Source organism: Canis lupus, chromosome 13, assembly GCF_011100685.1.
Source record: "Canis lupus familiaris isolate Mischka breed German Shepherd chromosome 13, alternate assembly UU_Cfam_GSD_1.0, whole genome shotgun sequence".
Taxonomy (NCBI): domain Eukaryota; kingdom Metazoa; phylum Chordata; class Mammalia; order Carnivora; family Canidae; genus Canis; species Canis lupus.
Window position 1 is genome coordinate 50147637 of NC_049234.1, and position 26213 is coordinate 50173849.

The 26213-nt window shown below is 36.6% G+C and overlaps 1 pseudogene; it reads right to left on the reverse strand.

Moving 5' to 3' along the window:
• Positions 1-1249: 1249 nt before the first annotated feature.
• LOC100683459 lies at positions 1250-2771 on the reverse strand (annotated as a pseudogene).
• Positions 2772-26213: the final 23442 nt, after the last annotated feature.

Sequence of the window (26213 nt, forward strand, 5' to 3'; positions counted from 1 at the left end):
GCAGGGCTGGATTTCAGGGCTGGATCATGACCTGAGCCAAAGACAGATGCTCAACCACTGAGCCACCCAGCTGCCCTGAGAAAAATGTTCTAATCGTGAGTTCTCAGGCTTCCGCTGTCTGTATGGAGGATCGGTGACGTGGTGGTCATATACTGAGTCCATGGTAAGGCTGGCTTATTGCATTGACTCTAGCTGGCCTACCTACTCCTGCTCTTTAGTTATTCCAAACCAACCAAAATATAGGTGTCAGGAAAGAAAATTCCTTACATATGATTTTTGTCACAATAGTTCTCTAATTAGGAGTGAATGCCCATCATATACTGTCACCATCACAGACATATCTAACTGGCTTCCATAGTCAGACTTCTGTGCTTTAGCTCTTGACATTTCACCTCCAAGGTGCTTTTTTGTCTCTCGTTCCGCCAGGCCACATATCTTTGCTCAAAAAAATTGTCTTAAAGCCCACCTCCTAGTCTAGCATATTTTGCCCACATCTTTGGAGAGACTCATGAACCATTTTGAATAATTTTTTTTTTGACGATATGCTCATTTATTCTTCGCGTGAGAAGTAGTCAGGACAGGATGCACGGAGAGTACAAGTCAACTGGTGTTAGTCTTAGCTGCTCAACTCAATCTGGAAGTCAATTTATTTGCAAAGAATCTACCATCATGAGAAAACATTTATGAAAATCTTCATCAGTACAAAGCCCAGAAGCTCCACTTAGGGGCAACAAACATGGCTGTGATGCTGAACAGCTCTGGTCTTTCCCATAAAACAAGATCTAACTGACAGAGTATACTGACCCTTGAAGCGGCAACCCTCAGGTTTCAATATAGGCCTGGGTATTTTTAAATAAGTAAGGCTAGAATGAGCTATGGAGTTTTTAAGAATATATTGAATTATAGATAACGATTACATCAGGTGATCTGAACAGACCTGCATAGGTAATAAACCACGTCACACAGGTAGAATATGCCAGTACCGATGTGTATGGCTCCCCATTTCAGTAAGACTATGTGGTTCTCTAGAGGAGGAAGAGGTGGCCTTCTCAGCTTTTTATTGGTCAAGTTCTACTAAGGCTTGTAGAATTACCTACCATCAGGTCAATGCTTCTGTCTAGAAGAGGATTCCAGTTCTGTCAGCAGAGGAAACTAGACATTAAAAATCTAAATCAAGGTTATATATAGGATGAGTCTCAGAAAACTGAATTGTACACTTAGGAAAAAACCATTTCAAAGAATCTGAGCGTTAAGGTTAATAAGGTCTTTTCAGAGATGCAGCCTGTGAAGAACCCCCAACACTACATAGATAGTGAACAACAAACAGCAGAAAGAAGTCTTGACTCAAGTGAAGAAGACAGAAAAATATTTACATTAAAGAAAGGGTTCAGAATGAAGTAATATTTACAGGATGCTAAAAAATTAATCTTCAGCCATAATGAGGCCTCTTCGAGCTCCCAAAACCTTTGCTTTCTTCTCCTTTCGTCTTTGTTCATGTTGCTTCCGTTGTTCTTCCTGAGTCTGGAGAGGAGGTTGTTTATAAGTTTTCTTGTGGAAGCTAACTCTGTTGGCATGTTGCTTGAGCGAACTATTTTCTTTAGGTTGACCCCATGGTTTCAGTTTGCCTTTGTGTGGTTCATAGTTGAGGGGATGAGACAGACTTGCTTTGAGATCAAATACCGGTTTCTTGTTGGAGACTGGAGTCCGTGCTGCCTCAGTTGTCAATTTGAATGGGTAACAACAGAAGCAGAATTCCCCTTTGCGGTCTTTAACTTGCATGTCCTGACCACAGCCTGGCCTTTTGGGGTACTCCCACATATGGTCACATGTGGAGACTTTCTGGCTGGAGTCTTGGTCAATGAATGCTTATGTTCATTATCTTTGGTAGCAGCTGAAAACCTGACGTTCATCTTAGTTGCTGATAGAATGGAACGCTTGGCAGACCCCTTCCCACACAAGGTGCTCTGGCCTGTAGGGCCCAGGGGCTGGCCCTGTGAGTGGCGCTGGCTGGAGGGAGTTCGAGCCTCAGGGAGCCTTCCCCGGAGAGGAACTGGAGTCACCACCACTTCTTTGGTGACCGGCTGCTTCTTCAGTTCATTAAATGAGTTGTGTTCTTCAAAATGTTTCTTTTTCCTTTCAATATATTGATCAATGGACTCCATTTCCTTAAAACGAGCCTCATGAAGCTTCTTAAAGTTTGGAGTAGCACTTATAGTTCTTTTACTTTTTCCAGGTTTGGAAAACCCATCTGCGTAGAGAGCCTTCTTTCTTTCTGCAGGTACCTTTGAATCTTCATTACCATTTATTCTTCTTTTTCCTGTGGAAACTGCATTCTCCTCTCCTTGGTTCTCATCTAGTGGTGAAGGAACTTCTCCAACAGTTCTGAGATCCTGGTTTTCCTGCTTCTCTGGATCCTGGGAGTCAGGGTTCTTGCACCTTCTCCTTGTTTTGGTGATGTGGCCAACTGGCTCCCTCTTAGCTTGTTCCTGGCTGCTCATCTGCATCTCAGTCTCATCCCAGGAGGATGCAGAAGTTTGAGTTCCATTCTGACTCTCATTTTCTTTTTTTGCTTCTTCTTTAAGGTAGGCTTTCAAGGCTTTTAACAACTTGTCTGCCCTCAGGTTAGCCCGGAGGCCGAGACTCTTGTCCAAGTTCTGCAGGTCGCTGTACTTGAAGGAGTCAAGCTCCTCAAGGGAGGGTATGGCCATGGCGAGCTGCATCCAGGCGACCACGCAGAGGACGGGTACCCAACACACAGCAAAGCAGTTCAAAACTCAGGTGCTGCCATTTTGAATAATTTTTAAAGGTATTTCTAGGCAGAAAAAAATTACTTCTGGCTAAATTAAAGCCCTTACTTTATGGTTTAAATTTATGTGCTTTCCCCCCTTCTTTTGTTTTCTTAGTATATAATAAAATCTTCCTCTTCCTTTTAAGGGTTCTCATAAACTTAAAGCTTGTTATAAAATTACCTTTTAACTTTTTCTTTAAGGTAAGTACTTTCAGTTTTGTTCAGCCCTTTCTTACTGGACATATTTTCCAAACTTTTTATTATCATCTGTCAATTTGTCTTTATATCAAATCCAGACATAAATATCATATTTCATCAGTCCTAGGAAGTACCTTTTTTTCTCACATTTTAACATATCAAATGTCAACCTTTAACAGGATTCATCATATAATTGATGACATTTTACAGTTATAAATGGCAGCACTTTTTTTTCCTTAGTGATAATTAGAATGAAGGTATATCTTGATGATTAAAAAAGGCAGGGGAATTAGTCTAGATTAAGGGAGATTAAAGAGAAATGACAACGAAATGCAATGTGTAATTTCTTGGTGAGGTCTTAGATTAAAAAAAATCAAAGAGTAATATAAGTTACATTAGTTTTAGAATTATTATAGAGATAATAATTAGCAAATAAAATTGTAATATTTTTAAAATGCACATTGTGATGATTTGATACACACACACACACACACACACACACACACACGTGAGAGGATTCCCACCATTGAATTACTTAGCATATCCATCATCTCACATATTTATCTTTTTTGGTTGTTGTTGAGAACATTTCTTCATGCCTTAGCAAATTTCATGTTATCAACCAGTAGTTGCCATATATTAGATCCTCAGACATATTATGGAAAGTATTCCATAGTATACCCCGTTCTCTTTATCCATTCATCTGTTGATGGACAATTAAGTTGCTTCCTTATCTTAGCTACTGTGAATAATCCTGCAGTGAACATAGGAGTACAGATATCTCTTTGAGATACTGAGTTTGTTTCCTTTGGATATGTATCCAGATGTGGGATTGCTGGATCATATGGGCATTCTATTTTTAATTTCTAGAGGAACTTCTGTACTATTTTCCATAGCAACTGCAGTAATTTACATTCCTAGCAGTGCACAAGACTTCTCTTTTCTCCACATGCTCTCCAACAGTTGTAATCTATTACCTTTTTGGTAATAGCTATTCTAATGAATAGAAATTAAGTGATAGTGTGAGGTGATATCTTTCAAGAATTTTTTATCTCTGTTTTTATTTCTTCTATGACTTGTTGGTTGTTCTGGAGTGTGTTGTTTAATGTTCATGTATTCGTGAGCTTCCCAGTTTTCTTTTTATAATTGATTACTAGTTTTATACCATTATGGTTAGAAAAGATGCCTGATATAATTTCAGACTTCTTAAGTTTGTTAAGACTTGTTTTGTGGCCTAATGTATGATCTATCCCAGAGAATATTCCATGTGTACTCAAGAAGAATGTATATTCTGCTGCTGTAGGAATGTTCTGTATGTCTTTTAGGTCCATCTGGTCTGATGTGTAGCTTAAGTCCAGTTTATCCTTTTTTTTTTTTTTTAAAGATTTTGTTCATTAATGAGAGAGACAGAAAGTGAGAGGCAGAGACATAGGCAGAGGGAGAAGCAGGCTCCATGCAGGGAACCCAGTGTGGGACTTGATCCTGGGACTCCAGGATCATGCCCTGAGCCGAAGGCAGACGCTTAACCACTGAGCTACCCAGGTGTCCCAAGTCCAATTTATCCTTATTGATTTTCTGTCTGGGTGTGTTCTATTCAGTGTTGAAAGTTGGGTGTTGAAGTCCCCTACTGTTATTGTATTGCTCTCTATTTCTCCTTTATATTTATTTAGGTGCTCTGATGTTTGTACGTTAATATCCTCTTAATGAGGATTATAATTCTATAATGACTTTGTCTCTCGTTACAGTTTTTGGCTTAAGGTTTGTTTTTTCTGATAAGAGTATAGTTACCCCTTATTTTTTTATTTCCATTTGTAGGGAATATATTTTTTCATCCTATCACTTTCATTCCATATGTGTACTTAAAGCTAAAGCTAAAGTGAGTTTCTTGTAGGCAGCATAGTTGGGTCTTTCTTTCTTTCTTTCTTTCTTTCTTTCTTTCTTTCTTTCTTTTCTTCTTTCTTCTTTCTTTCTCCTTTCCTTTCTTTGACTTGGTGTCTCTTCCTTCCTTTCATTTACTTTCTTTTCTTTTTTCTTTTCCTTTTTTTCTTTTCTTTGATTTGTCGTTTTTTTTCTTTCTTTTCTTTTCTTTTATTTTTTTTCTGTTCTTCTTTTCTTTTCTTTTCTTTTCTTTTCTTTTCTTTTCTTTTCTTTTCTTTTCTTTTCTTTTCTTTTCTTTTCTTTTCTTTTCTTCTTTCCCAATCCATTCAGCCACTCTATGCCTTTTGACTGGAGTATTCAGTCCAGTTACATTTAACACCCTCACTAATAGGTAAGGTGACAATAATAGACAAATAATAGACAAAATCACCTGTCTATTCCATCCCCCCACCTCACTCCCTCCATAAACCCTTAGTTTGTTTTCTATAGTTAAGAGTCTCTCATGATTTATTTCCTTCTCTCTCTTTTTCCTCCTCCTGTATATTCATCCATTTTGTTTCTTAAATTCCACATATGAGTGAAATCATATAACATTTGTGTTTTTCTGACTTATTTTGCTTAGCATAATATTCTCTAGCTCTATCCACGTCATTGCAAATGGCAAGATTTCATTCTTTTTGATGGCTGAGTAGTATTCTACTGTATATTTATATCTGTATCTCAAATCTTCTTTATCTGTTCATCAGTCAGGGGACATTTGGGCTTTTCCATAATTTGTCTATTGTTGATAATGCTGCTATAAACATTGGGTGCATGCACTCCTTTGTGTATTTTTCCATCCTTTCGGTGGATACCTAGTAGTGCAATTGCTGGATTGCAGGGTAGTTCTAATTTTTAGCTTTTTAAGGAACATCCATACTGTATTCAGAGAGGCTGCACCAGTTTCCATTCCCACCAACAGTGCAAGAGGGTTCCCCTTTCCCTGCATCCTTGCCAACACCTGTTCTCTCTTGTGTTGTTAATTTTAGTCATTCTGACAGGTGTGAGATGGTATCTCATAATGGTTTTTTTATTTGTATTTCCCCAATGATGAATGATGTTGAGCACCTTTTCATGTGTCTGTTAGCCATCTGGGTGTCTTTAGAAAAATGCCTGTTAATATCTTCTCCTCATTTCTTAACTGGATTGTTTGGTTTTTGGGTGTTGAGTTTAATAAATTCTTATAGATTTTGGATACTAGCTTTTTATCAGAAATGTTTGCAAATATCTTATCCCATTCCATCAGTTGCCTTTTAATTTTGTTGATTTTTTTCATTTACTGAGCAGAATTTTTTACCTTGATGAAGTTCCAGTAGTTCATTTTTGCTTTTGTTTCTCTTGCCCTGGCGATGTGTCTAGTAAGAAATTGCTATGGCCAAGGACAAAGAGGTTGCTGCCTCTGTTCCCCCACCCTAGAATTTTGGATTTTTTGTCTTACATTTAGGCCTTTCATCCATTTTGAATATATTTTTGTTTATGGTGTAAGAAAGTGAGCCAATTTCATTCTTTTGCATGTTGCTGTCCAGTTTTCCCAACACCATTGTTGAAGATACTGTCTTTTTTCCAATTGATATTCTTTCCTGCTCTGTCAAAGATGAGTTGCCCATAGAGTTGTGGGGCTATTTCTAGTTTTCCTGTTCTGTTCCATTGATCTATGTGTCTTTTTGTGCCAGTACTATATTTTTTTCTTTTCATTTTTTAAAATTTAAATTCAACTGCCAACATATAGTATAACACCTAGTGCTCATCCCATCAAGTGTCCTCCTTAGTGCCCATCACCCAGCATCATACTATCTTGATGACTACAGCTTTGTAATATAGCTTGAAGTTCAGAACCATGATGCCTCCAGCTCTTCTTTCTTTTTCAAGGTTGCTTTGGCTATTCAGGGTCTTTTGTGGTTCCAGATGAATTTTAGGATTATTTGTTCTAGTTCTGTGAAAAATGCTGTTGGCATTTTGATAGGGATTACATTAGATGTGTAAATTGCTTTGGGTAGTATAGACTTTTTACCAATGTTTGTTTTTCCAATCCAGGAGCATGGAATGTTTTTCCATTCCTTTGTGTCTCCTCTAATTTCTTTCATAAGTATTCTATAGATTTCAGAGTATAGATCTTTTACCTCTTTCGTTAGGTTTATTCCTAGCCATCTTTTGGTTTTAGGTCAATTGTAAAAGGAATTGATGACTTGATTTCTGTTTCTGTTGCTTCATTACTGGTGTGTAGAAATACAACAGATTTCTGTATGTTGGTTTCATATCCTGTGACTTGGCTGAATTCATGAATGAATTCTAGCAATTTTTTGGTGGACTTTTTTGGGTTTTCTACATAAAATATCATGTTGTCTGCAAATAGTGAACGTTTGACTTCTTCCTTGCTGATTTGGATGTTTTTTATTTCTTTTTGTTGTCTGATTGCTGAGGCTGGGTCCTTCAGTACAATATTGAACAACAGTGGTGAGAGTGGACGTCCCCGTCATGTTCCTGAACTTGGGGGAAAGCTCTGAGTTTTTTTCCCCATTGAGAATGATATTTGCTGTGGATCTCTCATATATGGCCTTTATGATATTGAGGTATGTTCCCTCAATGCCTACTTTCTTAAGGGTTTTTATTAAGAAAAGATGCTATATTTTATCAAATGCTTTTTCTACATCTATAGAGAGGACTATATGGTTCTTATCCTTTCTTTTGTTAATGTGATGTACATGTTGATTGATTTGTGGGTATTGAGCCACTCCTGCAGCCCAGGAATAAATCCCACTTGACCATGATGAATAATTCTTTTAATATACTGTTGTATTTAATTTGCAAGTATCTTGTTGAGAATTTTTGCATCCATGTTCATCAGGTCTATTGGCCTGTAATTTACCCTTTTAGTGGTGTCTTTTTCTGGATTTGGAATCAAGGTATTACTGTCCTCACAGAAGGAGTTTGGGAGTTTTCCTTCCATTTATATTTTTTTGGAACAATTTGAGAAGAATAGGTATTAACTCTTCTTTAAATGTCTGATAGACTTCCTCTAGGAAGCCATTTGGCCCTGGACTTTTGTTTTTAGCAGATTTTTGATTATTGATTAAAAACTTTTGTTAGCTACGGGTCTGTTCAAATTCTGTATTTCTTCCTATTTCAGCTTTTGTTTCTAGGCATTTGTCCATTCATTCTCGTTTGCCCCATTTATTGCCACATAATTTTTCATTGTATTTTCTTAAAATTGTTTGTATTTCTGTGGTGTAGGTTATGATTTGTCTTCTTTTATTCATGATTTTATTTATTTGGGTTCTTTCTCTTTTCTTTTTGATAAATCTGGATAGGGGTTTGTCAATTTTATTCTTTCAAAGAATCAGTTCTTTGTTTCATCTATCTATTCTACAGTTTTTTTTCTTAATTTCAATATCATTTGTTTGAGCTCAATTTTTATTTTCCTTCTGCTAGCTTTAGGCTTTTTTTTTTTTTTTGCTGTTATTTTTCTAGCTACTGTAGGTATAAAGTTGGGTTGTATATTTCAGATTTTTCTTGCTTTTTGAGGTAGAGCTGTATTGCAATATACTTCCCTCTCACGACAGGCCTTTGCTGCGTCCCAAAGATTTTGGACTGTTGTATTCTCATTTTCATTTGTTTCTGTGTACTTTTGATTTTTTTCTTTGATTTCCAGGTTAACCCATTCATTCTTTAGTAGGATGTTCTTTAACCTCTATGTGTTTGTATTCTTTCCAAATTTTTTCTTGTGATTAACTTCAAGTTTCATCACATTGTGATTTGAAAATATGCATGGTATGATCTCAGTCTTTTTGTGCTTGTTGAGGGCTCGTTTGTGACCCAGTTTGTTATGTATTCTGGAGAATTTTCCATGTGCACTTGAAAAGAATGTGTATTCTTCTGCTTTAGGATGGAATGCTTAGAATTTATCCATCAAGTCTATCTGGTCCACTGTGTCATTCAATGCCATTGTTTTCTTATTGATTTTCTGCTTAGATGATATATCCATTGTTATAAGTGGAGTATTAAAGTCCCATACTAATATTTTATTATTATCATACTAATATTTTATTATTATTTATTTTATTCTTTATGCTGTTTACTAATTGATTCATATGTTTAGGTACTTACAGGTTGGGGGCATAAACATTAAAAATTAATATTAATAAAAATAATATTTAAAACTCTTAGATCTTCTTGATAGATAAACCGCTTAATTATGATATAACACCCTTCTTTATCACTTGTTACAGACTTTGTTTTAAAATCACTTTATATGATACAAGTATGGCTACTCTGGCTTTCTTTTGGCATACATTGGCGTGAAAAATAGTTCTCCATCCCCTTACTTCATTGTGATTACTGAAACTTGAATTTACTTCCATTGTTACTGGTAAAGTTGGTGTTTCTGTTGATGTTCTCTGTTCTTTTATAGTCCTTGTTCCTTTTGGCTTTTTTTCTTCTCCACTCAGAGTCCTCTTTAATATTTCTTGCAGGGCTGGTTTAGTGGTCATGAACTCTTAGAGTTTTTTCTTATCTTTGAAACTTTTTATCTCTTCTTCTATGCAGAATGATAGTCTTGATGGATAAGTATTATTGGCTGCATATTTTTCCTACTTAGCATCTTGAATATATCATGCCACTTATTTTTTGGCCGGCCAGATTTCTGTGGACAAGTCTACTGTTAACCTTAATTATATGCTGAATTGTTCACCAAAATACTCATGTAAGCTCTACCAATTCAGAAATCATATCTGGAATTAGTTATGAGTTATGAGTATTCTCAAGCATTTAAATTCTACATGTTCTATAATAAAATGGGGGTAATAATACCAACTTCATAGATCTTTTGGTGAGAATTAAATGAAAAAATATATGTAAAAAAATATATATAGAGTCTTTTTACAAGAGTTTGGGACATAGTGAGTACTTCTTAGATATTAGTTTTGATATCATCATTCCTATCATCATTTTAGTCATCATATTAGGACTTTGAAAGGATATAAATCAGCCTTTACAAACTTAAATAAAAAAGAAGGGGTTTATTATAAGAATGCTTGAGAACTCAAGAGACTTAACACCAGGAACTGCAATCAGGTCTCAGGAAAGATTGAACCCAGGAACTAGAAAGCTGGCAGGATTCAAGGTAGCCATTCCTGGAGTTTCACTCTTTTTCTCTGAAGCCAGAGGGTCTTCCTTTCATGCATTTACTTCATTTCGTTCTGACTACAGGCCAATTTTTTTCAGCTGCCACTTGTGCCGATTAGAGCATAGAGGCACCAGAACCCTGAGTCTTCATTTCCTCAGTCCACAAAAGTAATTATAGTGATCAAGTATTTTTAGGCAGTTACTTAGACACCTCTTCTTCAAATTTTTAAAATTTGATTGGCCCAGGTTGGGTCAGGTCTTTATTCCTGGTGCAATCTGTTGCAGGTTTGGAACTATCAGATGTATACAAGGGCTCTGTGTGTCATTTTTTCACACACAAACCAATTCTGACACCATGTGGTGTCCCACAATTGAATTCTCTAAAGAGTTAGTGCAGACCCCACAGATTAAGGACTGGTCTCATAGGACTGCTCCAAATTCAGATAACATTCAATTATATGGTGCCCAGGCTACTTACTCTTTTGCCAGGCCTACTATCCTATGACCCCCTCAATTTCAATAATATATTAGAATAACTCCGTAACTCAGGAAAGTGATGTTCTTATTACTATACTTTCTTATAAAAAATAGAAATGTATAACCAGATTTAGAGGGACAAAGGGCAAGATCTGGAAGGGACCTGAGCACAGGAATCTATGTACCAGTGTAGTTGGGGTGTGTTAGCTTGATGGTACGTTAATGTGTTCACTGACTTGGTATTACTCCAAACTTCAGGGATTTTAATCCAGATTTCCTTGTGTGGGCATGATTGATTAAACCAATGACCACTGGTAATTGAACTCAATCTTCAGCCCATCTTTGTTTCCAGAAATCAATAATTCTTTTTTTTTTTTTTAAAGATTTTATTTATTTACTCATGGGAGACACACAGATGCAGAGACATAGGCAGAGGGAGAAGTAGGCTCCCTGCAGGGAGCCTGATGCAAGCCTTGATCCAGGACCTCGGGATCACTCCCTGTGCTGAAGGCAGATGCTCAACCACTGAGCCACCCAGGCATCCCTGTTTCCAGAAATCAGGGAGTACAGCTGAGTTTTCTAATCCCTCTAATTATCTGGTTGGCTTTTATGACAATCAGCTGCCATCTTGAAGCCATCTTGGACCTCTTTCACCAAGTGCCATCATTTAATGTATAAAAGACACTCATTCAGGAAATTCCAAGAGTTTTATGAACTTCATAACAGGAACTTGGGACAAAAGACGAAGTACTTACTTTTTATTATATTGCAGGCCCGTGATGTGAGTGAACTCTATGAGTTCTCAAAGAGTGGGGTGTGATATGGCTTAAACATACATTCCCGGTAGTGATTTTCATATGACCTTGAAATACCATGTTTCTCCTTGCCTTAATATCCCTTGTCTTAATTCAGGCTGGCATACAAAATACCACAGACTAGATGTCTTAAACAACAGGAATTAATTTCTCAAGGTTTTGGAGACAGGGTAGGTTTCATTATGAGGCCTCTTCTCTAGATTTGCAGGATGGCAACTTGCAGTTGCTCACATGATTTCCTTGTGCTTGTGAGGAGAAAGAGAGATAAAAGAGGGAGGGAGAGAGCAAGAAAACACTCTTTGGTGTCTCTTCCTATAAGGACATTATTCCTATTCCTAGGGTACCACCCTTATGACTTTATTTAATTTCCTTATAGGCCCTATCTCTAAATATAGTCACATTAGAAATTAGAGATCCAACATATGAATTTAGTAGGGTGACACCATTCAGTCCATAGCATTTTCTGTTCTCAGTACTACCCGAAGAGCCCAGCCCCTGTTCCTAGAGAATTTGCTTTATAAAAGGCCAACAAAGGGGGACTAACCCACTAGAATTGATTACTAGTGGTGAGTTTTAGTTATCAGCAGGAAAGAGATTTGTGGGATAAGGTTGGAAATAGAGAATTGAGAGGGGAAATGAGGGGATCTGCTAAGTGTAGAATCATGCTTTCTGGGCAACTTGTATTTTAATTTATCAAGCCTAAATCTTTATCCTTTCAACAAACTTTATAACTAATCTGTTGAAGCTGGAATTAGTGTTCATTAAAATTCATTTTAAATTTCTGATTTTCTCCCTTTTATTTTCACTAGCTCTTGGCCACTTTTGGAACTATTTTTTTTTCCTTGAAGAATTCTCTCATTAGAACAATTTCTGAGCTCAGCCCTTTGAGACACACCATAGACAGGAAAACCTCACTCCATATGTTTGGAATATTTTTGTATTGGCCCCATTTCTATTCTGCCTGCGCACTTCATGGAGCAGATTCAAGCCCAGAGCTCCCACTGACTTCAGAGAGCTCTGAGGTAAAGTGAGGAATAGTCTCACAGAAATTTCCCAAAATTATTTTGGATTTATAAAAAAGCATTGTTTTTTAAAGATGTGAATATTAATCCTGGAAAATTAATGCATATTATGATTACCAGTTAGACAAAGTCAAATTCACCTCTGGAGAGAAGGTAAAGATGGCAGTAGTAGGAGGATCCTAGGCTCACCTTGCCCCATGAACACAACTAGTTAACTATCAAATCAGCCTAACTATTCCAGAAATAGACCTGAAGACTGGCAGAACAAAGTCCACAACTAAAGGTAGAGAAGAGTCCACATGAAGAAGACAGGAAGTATGGGGACATGGTTTGGGAGAGAAATGGATCATAGCTAACGTGAGAGGGAGGGAGCTGTGGTTTTGCAGAAGGGAAAGAGACAGACTAACACATGACAGAGTACATGGGGAAAATGAATCCCCATAACAAATTGGTTTGGAAGATGAGAGGGCCCAAATTTTGTGAGTTCTTGCAACCAGTGGGGCTTAAGGACTGGTGTTCTATAGGTGAGCAGGTGTGGCTTGTGGAGAGCCCAGAAGGCATTGGGATTGCTCTTAGAGAGAAATCAGGGAAAACTGCCTGTGGACATACAGCATGGAAAAACAATCTGTGGAGTGACTGCGGCACCCACTGGGGAGGTTATTTGCTTATTTAAGAGGCTGTCCCGGAGAGGCAACACTGAGTGAGAGACCCCTCTGGAAACAAAGGAACTGGGAGGCAGCACTTCTGTCCCCTGCCCCTCAACATGAGTATGGGGCCACCTGTGGGAACCAGTGCAGTGCCAGTGCTCACTACCTAATTTGATTACACCAACAGCTCCTGACCTCTCTGCACTCCAATGTAACTGTCCTTCCCAGTCACACTTGCCGTAGTTCTAGCATGGTGGCCCCTTCCCAGACGACCTCAAATCCCTATGCACACTACATCTCTGCAGCCTGGGAATTTTGGAGGGCCTTGATTGTGGTGGAGGTCTCATTTCACAAGTGGACTAGATCATACCTCATTAAAATTTGCCGCATTCAGGCCAGGGACCAAGCATTGCCCACAATAGGCAAAGAGCCTCTTCAGATGACTGGCCTGAAGGATAAAGTGGCCAAGACACAACAGTAGAGCACATGCAGCACACATTGGAAACACTGAAGTTCCAGGCCTTGGGGAGTAGAGGACATTGCACTACAGGGCACTATAGGACCTCTGCTTCATAAGGCTATTACCCGGAAGAACAAGAGATATAGCTGACTTTCCTAACACAGAGAAACAAGCACAGAATCCTAGACAAAATGAGAAGACAGAAAAATTTGTCCCAAATGAAAGATCAGGACAAGGCGACAGCCAGAGATCTAAGCAAACAGATGTAAGTAACATGCCTGATAGAGAATTTAAAGTAATGATTATAAAGATACTCGCTGGATTTGAGAAAAAAGTGGAAGACATGAGTGTGACCATTAAGAAAGATAAGGAATAACATAGCAAAAATAAAGGGCTCAATAAAGAGAATGTGAAACATGCTTGATGGAATGAACAGTAGGATGGAAGAAGCAGAGGAATGAATTAGTGACATAGAAGACAGAGTATTAGAAAGTAATCAAGCTGAACAAAAGAGCAAAAAAATAATTATGCAAAATAAGAATAGACTTAGGGAATTCAGTGACTCCATCAAACATAGTAACATTTGCATTATAGGAGTCCCAGAAGAAGAGAGCAAAAAGGAGACAGAAAATGTATTTGAAGAGTTAATAGCTGAAAATTTTCCAAATCTGGGGAAAGAAACAGATATCTAGATCTAGGAGGCACTGGGAACTCCCAACAAAATCAACAAAAGCAGATCCACACCAAGGCACATTATAATTAAAATCACAAAATACAGTGATAAAGAATTTTAAAGCAGCAAGATCAAAGAAGACAGTTACATACATGAGAAATACCATAAGGTTTTCAGGGGATTTTTCAGTGGAAACATTCCAAGCCAGAAGAGAGGTGCATGATATATTCGAAGTGCTGAATGGGAAAAATCGGCAGTGAAGAATATCTAGCAAGGCTATCATTCAGAATAGAGGGAGAGAGAGAGTTTCCCAGACAAACCAGATATAAAGGAGCTTATGACTATTAAACCAGCCCTGCAAGAAATATTAAAGGGGACTTTAAGTGGAAAGGAAAGACCAAAAGTGACAGTATTAAGGTAGGAAATATAAAAGCATTACAAATGAATATTTTTATAAAATATCAATCAGGGAACTCACAAGATAAAGGTTGTAAAATATGATACCACACACCTAAAATGTAGGGAGGGGAGTAGTAAAGAATGGATTTGAACTTAAATGACCATTGACTTAAAGTAGAGTGCTATATGCAAAAGATGTTATATATAAATGGTAACCACAAATCAAAAGCCACTAATAAATATGCAAAAAATAAAGAAAAAAGAATCTAAATATACCACTAAAAAAAGTAGCAAACTGTGAAAGGGAGAAAGACAATAAAGGATCAGAGAAAATCTCCAGAAATAATGACAAAATAGGTAATAAAATGGCAATAAATATGTATTTATCAATAATTACTTTGAATGTAAATGGACTGAATGCTCCAATCTACAGATGTCGAGTGACAGAATGGCTTCAAAACAAAACAAAACAAAACAAAACAAAACAAAACAAAAAAAACAAGACCTGTCTATAATCTGCCTACAAGAGACTCAAATTAGACCTAAAGACACCTGCAGATTGAAAGCGAGGGAAAAACATTTATCATGCAAATGAATGTCAAAAGAAAGGTGGAGTAGCAATACTTAGACAAAATCTATTTTAAACAAAGACTGTAATGAGTTAAAGAGGTACACTATATAATAATAAAGGGACAATCCAATAAGAAGGTATAATAAAAAAATAATATTTTTTTCATGCAATGTTGCAGCACTTAGATACATAGAACAGTTAATAACAAACATAAAGGAACCAATTAGTAATAATGGAACAATAGTAGGGGACTTTAACACCCCACTCACATCAATGGACAGATCTTCTAAATAGAAAACTAACAAAGAAACTATGGCTTTGAATTATACACTGGAGCAGATGGATTTAACAAACATGTTCTTAACATTTCTTCCTAAAACAGTAGAATACATATTCTTTTCAAGTGCACATGGAACATTCTCTAGAACAGATCACACATATTAGGGCACAAATCAGGCCTCAACAAGTACAAAGAGATTGAAATCATACCATGTATCTTTTCTGATCACAGTGCTATGAAACTAAAAGCCAACCATAAGAAAAAAATCTGGAAAGAATACAAATATATGGAAGTTAAATAATGTGATGCTTAACAACAAATGAGTCAACCAGGGGAAAAAAAAAAAGAAATAAAAAAATACTTGGAAACAAATGAATACACAATGGTCCAAAACCTTTGGGATGCAGCAAAAGTAGTTCTAAAAGGGAAGTTTATAGCAATACAGGCCTACCTCAGGAAACAAGGAAAATCTCAAATGAACAACCTAACCTTACACCTAATGAAAAAGAACAACGAACAAAAAGAACAATTAACAAAGCCTAAAGCAGCAGAAGGAAGGAAATAATAAAAATTAGAGCAGAAATAAGTATTATAGAAACTTAAAGAATAGAATAGGCCAATGAACCAGGAGCTGGCTCTTTGAAAAAATTAATAAAATTGATAAACATCTAGTCAGACTTACCAAGAAAAAAGAGAAAGTAAGTAAAATAAATAAAATCACAAATGAGGGAAGAGAAATAATAAACACCACAGAAATACAATTTTAAGACAATATTATGAAAAACAATATGCCAAGAAATTGGACAACCTAGAAGAAATGAATAAATTTCTAGAAACATATAAAGTACCAAAACTGAGATAGGAAGAAATGGAAAATTTGAACAGACTGATAACCAGTAGAGAAATTAAGTAAAAAAAAAAAAAAAAATCCCAATAAACAAAAGTCCAGCACCAGATGGCTTCACATGTGAATTGTCTGAAACATTTAAAGAAGAGTTAATACCTATTCTTCTCAAACTATTCCAAAAAATAGAAAAGGAAGGAAAACTTCCAAAATCACTATATGAGACCAGCATTACCCTGATACCAAAGCAGATAAAGACACAGCAAAAAAGAGAACTACATTCCTAATGAACATAGGAGCAAAAATCCTCAACAAAGTAATAGCAAACTGAATATAACAATACATTAAAAAAAATCATTCACCATGACCAGGTGGGATTTATTCCTGGGATGCAGGAATGGTTCGATATTTGCAAATCAATCAACGTAATACATCACCTCAATGAGAGAAGGGATAAGAACCATATGATCATTTCAGTAGATGGAGAAAAAGCATTTTACAAAGTAAAATATCTATCCAGAACTAGAACAAACAATCCTAAAATTTGTATGGAACCACAGAAGACCCTGAATAGCCAAAGCAATCATGAAAAAGAAATGTGTGGGAAATATCAGAAAGGGAGAGAGAACATAAAGACTCCTAACTCTGGGAAATGAACTAGGGGTGGTGGAAGGGGAGGAGGGCGGGGGGTGGGGGTGAATGGGTGACGGGCGCTGAGGGGGGCACTTGATGGGATGAGCACTGGGTGTTATTCTGTATGTTGGTAAATTGAACACCAATAAAAAATAAATTTATTAAAAAAAAGAAAAAGAAAAGCAAAGCTGGTGGCATCACAATTCTGGACTTCAACTTATATTACGAAGCTGTAGTAATCAAAATAGTATGATACTGGCACAAAAATAGAGACATAGATCAATAGAACAGACTAGGAAACTCAGAAATAACTCACAATTTAACGGTTGATTATCTTTGACAAATGAGGCAAGAATCCAATGGGAAAAAGATAGCCTCTTCAACAGTGTTGGGGAAAACTGGACAGCAATATACAAAACAATGAAACTGGACCCTCTTCTTACACCATGCACAAAAATAAATTCAAAATGGATTAAGGACCTAACTATGAGACCTGAGATCATAAAAATCCTAGAAGAGAGCACAGGCAGTAATTTCTCTGATCTGGGCCATAGAAATTTTTTTCTAGATAGGTCCCCTAGGCAAAGGAAACATAAATAAAAAAGTAATGGGGCTACATCAAAATAAAAAAAAGCTTATGCACAGCAAAGGAAACAATCAACAAATCTGAAAGGCAGCCTATGGAATGGGAGAAGATATTTGCAAGTGATATATCTGATAAAAGGTTAGTATCCAAAATCTATAAAGAATTTTTGAAACCAAACACCCCCCAAACAAATAATCCAGTTAAATAATGGGCAGAAGACATGAAGAGACATTTCTCCAAAGAAGGTATATAAATGGCCAACAGACAAATTAAAAGATGCTTATCATCACTTATCAGGGAAATACAAATGAAAACCACAATGAAATATCACCTCACACCTTTTCAGAATGGCTAAAATTAACAGCACAAGAAACAACAGGTGTTGATGAGGATGTGGAAAGAAAGGAACCCTTTTGCACTGTTGGTGGGAATGCAAACTGGTGCAGCTACTGTGGAAAATAGTTTGGAGGTTCCTCAAAATGTTAAAAATATGATAAAGTAGATATTTTCTGAATTTCTGTAAACTTTTCAAATTTTTCAGGGACAGCTGTGTTAAATTTCAAGTTGGATCCAGACAGGTATGAATTGTATTTGTAATATTTCACAGATTGGAGAATCTCACTCATCTGTATGAGATTTACTCAGACACCTTCAGAAGAAAGGTAACATTGTCACACATATACTAGAGCTGGAAATAGGGTCAGTAAGTATATGGGGATTGACTTTTTTGCAGTCTCTTCCTTACTGACTTCAGAAACCTCTCCAGGGATGTTTTGTTTTTTTTTTTTATTTATTTTATTTATTTTATTTTTTTATTTTTTAATTTATTTTTTATTGGTGTTCAATTTACTAACATACAGAATAACCCCCAGTGCCCGTCACCCATTCACTCCCACCCCCCGCCCTCCTCCCCTTCTACCACCCCTAGTTCGTTTCCCAGAGTTAGCAGTCTTTACGTTCTGTCTCCCTTTCTGATATTTCCAGGGATGTTTTGTGAGTGTGTTTTCTCCAATGTACGTTCTCTGCTAACTGGGCAGTTGTAGACACCATGCTTGACATGTGCAGTTCAATATTATTTTATCCCACTTTCTGGCATTATTTTTTTTTTCCACTGGAGCAAGCAACTCTGGCAGAGTAGTGAACAAATGATAAGTGTCCTGGATGTTCCTCTCAGTGGCAGCGGCAAGCACAGTAGATGAGATTGAAAGTAGAAATGAGAAGAAAAGCCCAAGATTCCAACCTATAGAGAGAATGCTATGAGCATAATAAAAAAAACCATATAACTCAAAAAAAGAAATGGGGTTCTTTGATTAGGAAGTGGATATATATCTTTCTTTTATCAGAAAGGTCTGTCATTTCTGTCCTCCCAATTTGTCCTTCTTTTCATTGTGCATATGATCATTCATAGTGAATGACCACTGCCACCACCCCACCCCCATGAGAGAAAAAGACCAAGGTGGTTTTATGATAAACTAGTCATTAATGCCTTTCATTTTCATGAACCTGCAGCTAGAGGGTCATTGACAAAGTAAATATCTAACCTTGATCTCCTGAATTAGCATGTAGATATTTAGCATTTTCACTGCCAGATATAGCTTGCTTGGCGTATTAAAAAAACAATATTTCATCAGGAAGATAAAACATCTTTTAAGGGAAGGAATAACTTCTCTAAGTTTAACGGAGAGCATGATCTTTGTGTTTTATGTCAATCTATCCACTAAACTCTCCTTATCAGGTATAATATATTCCTGTTGGCAGCTTGATTTAATTGGACTGTAGTAACTGATTCAGTTGAGCACTTTAATTAGGTAATTATTTTGTTATAAGAACCACTTTTCAGCTTGCTAGAGAGAGGAAATCTTCCATTTTTCTCAGGCTAAAACTGGAACCCGGATTCTTTTCTTTTATAACAAAGAGGAATAATAATGATCAGATAGAGAATTAGGTTGAGAATGAGCTGTAGAATGAAGAAAAATATCCTGACTTATGTATTGATAAGAGACAAGTATGCTTTTGAGAAATGATTACAGAAGTAGATTTTCTTAGACTGTGAGTATTGCCACCACATACTCATTACTTTTGAATAGAGTGATTGTCTTCTGCCTCAGTTTCCTTTTAGAAGTATGGATTTCTTTGTCAGACCCCATGCAAGAAGGTAACTGCTGGAAAAAGAAAATAGAACATAAAGAAATACCCTTGACTCTTGATTCTAGACAAATGCCTGTGATCTAGGGAATTTTTAAAAATTAAGTATTGTCTTTGAAAATTTTTTATGAAAGTTAGTCACTTGTTAACTTCAGAAAGAGACTTTGTGTTGGAGAAAAGTCTCAGGCCCTGAAAATTTTGCCGGAGATTGAGCATATAGGATAAATGATGTTTTCTAATTCCCATATACTTGTGAAATTCAACATTATCTTTTGTTGGTTGGCAGGAATGATAGTTAATAATCTAAGAATACCTCAGATCAGACAAATAATTAGAGTTGAGACTAGAAAAGCCAAAAGGCCCTAATTAATTGATTTGTTAATAGCTAGTCTCCATTTACAGACATTAGCCCAAATTGGGTTTTAAGCTGTGACAAGGGCCACAAGATAAACATTTTCTTTTTAAATTCCTGATTTCCTGCCAGCTTTCCAGTCTCACCATCAACTAGTGTTTGCAGGTTTTTGTTCACTAAAACATTGAGGGTAATTCCAAACAGCTTCCATCTGAAACTTAATATTCATATATTGGCTCTTTGTGAAATGGTTAGTTCAGTATAGAAATTATGTTTTGCTTTAGAATTTCTTAGTTTTACCTTTGTGAAAATAGAACAAAAGGAAACATTTCTCAATTAAAGCCTCATTTAAACAAACGATGTTTGAAGTGAAGCTTTCCCTAGTGGATGATAAGAACAATGAGAATTGTGTTCCAGAAACCCAGGGGCCAGAGATGGGCTGTGTTCCAATCACCACTGTGCAACAAACCATCCCCAAATCTACTGGTGAAAAATAACAAACATTTTATTATCTGTAACAACTTTGTAGGATGCCTAGTCTCAGTGGGCTGTTCTTCTGTTCCATGTGATATCATCTGGACTGCAGTTCTATCAGCTGGAATATCCAAGTTGGTGCATTTACATGATTGGCAGCAGGTGCTGGCCATCTGTAGGGAGCTCAGCAGTTGACAGGAGCACCTCAGTTATCTCCATGTGAGCTCCTCTAATCATATCATTTGCTGCCAGCTTCATGTGATGTAGGTTTTTGTGGTTTTGAAAGGGGGATGAAACTGGGAGGGGACCAGGAACACACACGTTCCAACTCATGTCATCTTTACCTGAGTACTATGATATCAGAACCTCTTAAATTGTATGAGCCTGTGGGTTTTGTATTTTAAATTATTCAACGGCTCCTGCAAAAGAAAGATTGTGTATTAGCTATCAGATACTTATCAGAAATGAGTGGTGATTTGCATGAATTATATCACCTGGAAAGGCAAACTTAACATATTTAATTTTCTGCTGTCTCCTGTATTCATTTGCCATATACTGTGCTGTGACCTAGTGGTTGGAAAAGTGACGCATACTAAGGGTTTGCCTGTCATGGAAGGAGTCCTCTTTTTCTTTGGCCTCATTGTTTCCATGTTGCAGGGATTTAGAGTAACCCTCTGGCCTCTTGTCCTACCTTATTTTTTGCGAGTTCCTTGGTTACTTGAGTAACATCTGCTGGTCCATGATTCTCAAGGCCCCAAACTCTGGGCATATGTTCTCTTACTTTCTGTACGACCCTAGACAATGAAGAAATACTTGACTTAAGTGTATGTATCCTGCAGAGCCAGTCCTTCCTTTAGATGGGCTTTCTCAAGGTTTATTGTGGATGGGATGAGGAGCAGGAAGGAGTCATGACTTATTTGAATTGTAGATTGAAAGGCTCATTTTTCAACAGACCTGTCAATACTGATACCGAAGTTATCAGTGTATCACCTTTATTTATCCATCAGGTCCTAAACTAGCAGAAAGAAGAAATAGGTGTTACCTATTGGCTCCCTAAGACTTCAACAGTGACATTTTTTAACCCTCACTTAGCTGAGGTTATTTGACTAAGACCAATCTGATTGAACTGAACTCATAGTATAGAGCAGTAAAAAACTTTTCTTTTTAAAGGTGACATTTTCAGAACTCTTAAAAAGAATTCTTTCTTATATGCTCTGCATACTCTTACATATCTTTCTTGTATAGTACCTCCTTCAGTGAGATATTTGTGTTTCTCTTTACTTACCCAACAAATATTTATTTAGCCCTTCTACATGCCAAGCACTATCTTAGGTGTTGGAGCTATCTCTGGGAAGCAAAAACAGATGGGGTCCCTTTTTGCTGGTTTTCTTGTTGGTCTTATACTGTACTGAGGGAGACAGGCATGAATCAAAAAATAAATCATAGAAATTGTTGTTTGTGTAAGAATGAGCTGGGACCAGTGGTACAAAGTCCATGATTCTGTGAAATTATTTAATAGATAGCTTCACTTAGATTATGTCCCCTAAATTATTTATTTCTAATTTTAATTTAAAAATCTTATTTTTAATTTATTCGTTCACTCATTCACTCTTTCCATCCATTCATCCATTCACTTACCCATCTGTCCACTTATCCATCTATTCTTCCAAACACATTTATCAAATATCTGTATGTACCATGCTAGGAAATGGGTTGTAGAAAGGTGTAAGAATGAAATCATGGTAATTGACATTGGTTATATCTTTCCTTGGACTCCTACACTCTTGTGTTTCTCTCTCTGCCCTTTCAAGTGCTTTATTTATTAACTTTCATGTTTGTCTTTTTCATGAGACTCAGCTCTGCAGTCATATTGTGTGTCTCATTCGTATTTGGATTTCTGGTCCTCAATATGGCGATTGGCATATAGTATTTAAGAAGTACTTGTTAAATGAATGAATTTGATGTGTCATTCTTATTGAAAGTATCAAATTAAATATCAGATGAATCGTCACTGTTATGTGTAGGCTAAAATTGGAGTAACCAATTTGAAGTTCTGATATGTTAAAAGATGAACTCAAGTACATTAAAATTTTCAGTTATGAACTGGGCAGTGCCAAGCCTAAAGTAGTTAGAAATGTTCCACCAGGGAAGAGGTTTCTTTTTTTATAGAGAAGATGTGGCAGTGGAGCAAAGAAATTATCTGACTGGTTGTATCTTAAGCAGATGCCTTATTAGGGAAAGTTTAGTTGGCTGTTTGTGACTGGTTGTTCTGGATTCAAGTGTATTGGCTGTAGCTTATGTTTTGGTTTCCTTACATAGGTTACCAAGGTATTAGACATTTATATCCACCTCAATCTAATAGCCTCCTTTTTTTCTTTACTTTTTTTTTTTTTTTTAAGAAACAGAGTGCTCATGAGAGCATGCACATGTGAGATGGGCCTGCATGCAAGAAGAAGTGGGGGGATGGAGGGAGCGACAGAAGAGTTTAGTGAATTCATCAAAAGCAAATGGATTTGAACTTTTTTCTTAGCTTCAGAAATAATTTCTATAAATTTCACAGTTGAGTTCTCTTAAAGTAAAGGCTGTTTTAAAAGAGTGAACAAGGTACTTTACACAGATCTCTCAACTCTCAAAATAGACCTGTGAGATTCAGATGCAAAAAGGAACCATAATTTCTTCTCTCACAGGTGCAGTACAAATCAAATGATTTCCATTTGTTTTTCTTGTCACTTTAGTCACTACTATGGCTTTATTGTAGCTATGTGTTTCCCTCTTTGCCCTATCAATTCCTCCTAAGATTTTCCACAGTTCTTGTTTGAGCAGTAAACTTATAAATTACCTGACAGTAAAGTCAGGGGATAGGTAAATCACCATCCAGTCTGATCGCAAAATCAAAATGTTTGTGATATGTCAAACCTTTAACAAGTCAATTGCTTCTTTTGAAAAATGTGTCTGTTCTCCTTCATGCTGAGAACAACCAAGTCATTCCATGAATTTTGCTCTAAGACCAAAGGCACAATGTCTTCAGGCGATAAATTATGTCAAATATCTAATAAGATGGCTAAGCAGCATTAATGTCTTTTTATTTTTAAGAATCTTATTTCATAGTTTAATTCCCTATAGAATAGAGTTGAGCTCTGTGTCTTTGGTAACTCAAGTAGATAATGTAAAATTTGTCCTAAAGTTTCAGACAGTAAAAGTTTAGGTCCTGCAGGCCCTGTACCATTTATGCTGTCAGCAGACATTTTTCTCCTAGGTCATCTTCAGAATTATTCTATATGTGTGCGTATATGTATGTGCGTGTGTCCCTCTGTATTAAGAGTTGTTCATCAGACCCCAGTTTGTTAATGACTATTGTTTCTGCTTGACTTCAGTTAATCTTGCTCACAGATGACAAACCTGGGAGCATATTTGTTAAATCCAAGTTCTTTTACAAAGCCAAAAGTAGAGATCTTGAAAAGTGATTTCAAAGAAGTGTTTGGATATTAGAATTGAGTAAGGATGTTCACATTTGCTGACAGCAATAGTCACTGCAAACAATGGGCTCATTGCACCTTGAGGAACTCAAGCAAGTCTACCAATTTCCAGATGAAAATGTAATACCAGAGGAGGAATGTGTTGGCCTATTAAATATAGAAATCTATTTCTTTTTTTAAATTTGTTTATTCATGAGACACACACACAGAGGTAGAGACATAAGCAGAGTGAGAATCTCCCTGTGGAGAGCCTGATGTGGGACTCCCTCCCAGGACCCCGGGATCACGCCCTGGGCACAGGCAGATGCTCAACCACTGAGCCACCCAGGTGCCCCTAGAAATCGATTTCTAAGAACAGTTGATAATTGGAGCCTTGCAAAAGTCAGTTTCTCATAGGAAGTTTCAAAATTATTAAAGAAAACATTACTGAGCCTTCCCAAATGGTGTAACTAGTAATCAGATGTAACATGAATAGTCATTGTTGAACTGAAAATAAAGAAGAAAACATATTCTTTCATTTAACTCCTGTCCCCTTCCCCATTTCTCTCTCTCAGTCTCTCTCATATACACACACACACACATACATACATGTATGCCTTACACATGTGCATGTAGAGTCCACGTAAAGCTTTTAGGTATTTCTGTGAATGAGAACTTAAGTATTTTTGGGGATGAGAGTTTCAGAACAAAAATATCCTATCTGGTCATGTAAAGAACTGCAGGATCTTTTAGTCTCAAACTTGTTAATCTTGTCTCATCTCATTTCATATCTCAAACAGTTCTTCCCCCTCTTACAAATAAGCTCCAAACAGAACTTTTGTACTTTTAGGTTGTCCAACTAACTAAAAATCATTTCTTTTTCTTTTAAGATGCATTTATTTATTTTACAGGGACTGAGCATGTAAAGGGAGGGGCAGAGGGAAAGAATCTCAAGCAGATTTCCTGCTGAGCACAGAGCCTCACTCCAGGCTGGATATCATGATCTGGAGATGATGACCTGAGCTGAAACCAAGAGTCTGACACTTAACTGACTGTGCTATCCATATGCCCAAAATCGTTTATTTTTCTTGTGTATCAGCATCTCTAGAGAGAGTTTGCTAGTTCTCTCAAAGATTAACTTCATCTTGACATTTTTATATTAGCTCGAAACACAAGGTGAAGGGCCAAAAAGACTTTGGTGAGTGTAGTTGGGAGACGAACAATCTTTCAACGCCCTCCGTTTAGAACCTCCATTATCATTTTTCTCATACAATGAATCAGATCATCCTCTTTTCATTAGCCAGCCCTCCCAATGGCTTGGTCGGCTTCAAATGGATTGCTAGCTGCAGATCATGCATGCCCAAATATCTCATCATTTCCACATAATTCCTCTAATTGAGAAACTTGTACTTTCATTGCGTCCTCAAAAAGCAATTTCCTAATGACTTATTAAAATAATGCCATTTGCCAGCCTTTTAAAAAGTCCCACTTTAGCATAGTGTCATGCTATAATTAGTAATACAGCATCAGTGATTAAGCTGAATACCAATTTGAGGCATTTGCACAGCCTTAACGGAGTTTGGTCACTAATGGGGTATGGCACTTTGATTGTTCCTTGATACCTGAATGCTGCAGCAATATCTAGATCCTCAGGTTACCTTGAAATGTTGATTTCAGACTCTTGAAACCATGGCAACAGTTGGTTCAAATGAATCCCATAGCTTTAAAAAACAAGATTTTGTTGTTGAATTTCTTTGATTTTTTTTTTAACCCCTTGGTCATAAAACTTGGAAGAAAATAGTTACAGCCAGACTTTGTAGAAATGTGGTATCCATTCACCTTTCTATAGAAAAGGGCAGACCACAGGTATGATTATCTTCCCACCAGGGAAAGAAGGGAAAACTGATATGTGGGTCCTTTGACTGGTGTTTAAAGGTTACATGATAATATGGTAGCAGAGTAGTAAAAAAAAAAACAAAAACAAAACAACAGTATTGTGTTAGAATCCACCCAGTTGTTTAAACTTAGAAATCATCCCTCCCATATCTACTTGGATACCAAAAACCTCAAATTCTACTGACAAAATATTTTTTGTATTTCTTCCCTCCTCCTCATTCTCATTACCACTTTCCTAATCTAGGCAATAGCCCATTAACCCAGCTTCCTGCCTCTCATCTAGCACCGTTTTTTATTTTATTTTATTTTATTTTATTTTATTTTATTTTATTTTATTTTATTATTTTATTTTATTATTTTATTTTATTTTTTATTTTATTATTATTTTTTAAAATTAAAATTCAAGTTACTTAACATATAGTAAAGTATTGGTTTCAGGAGTAGAATTTAGTGATTCATC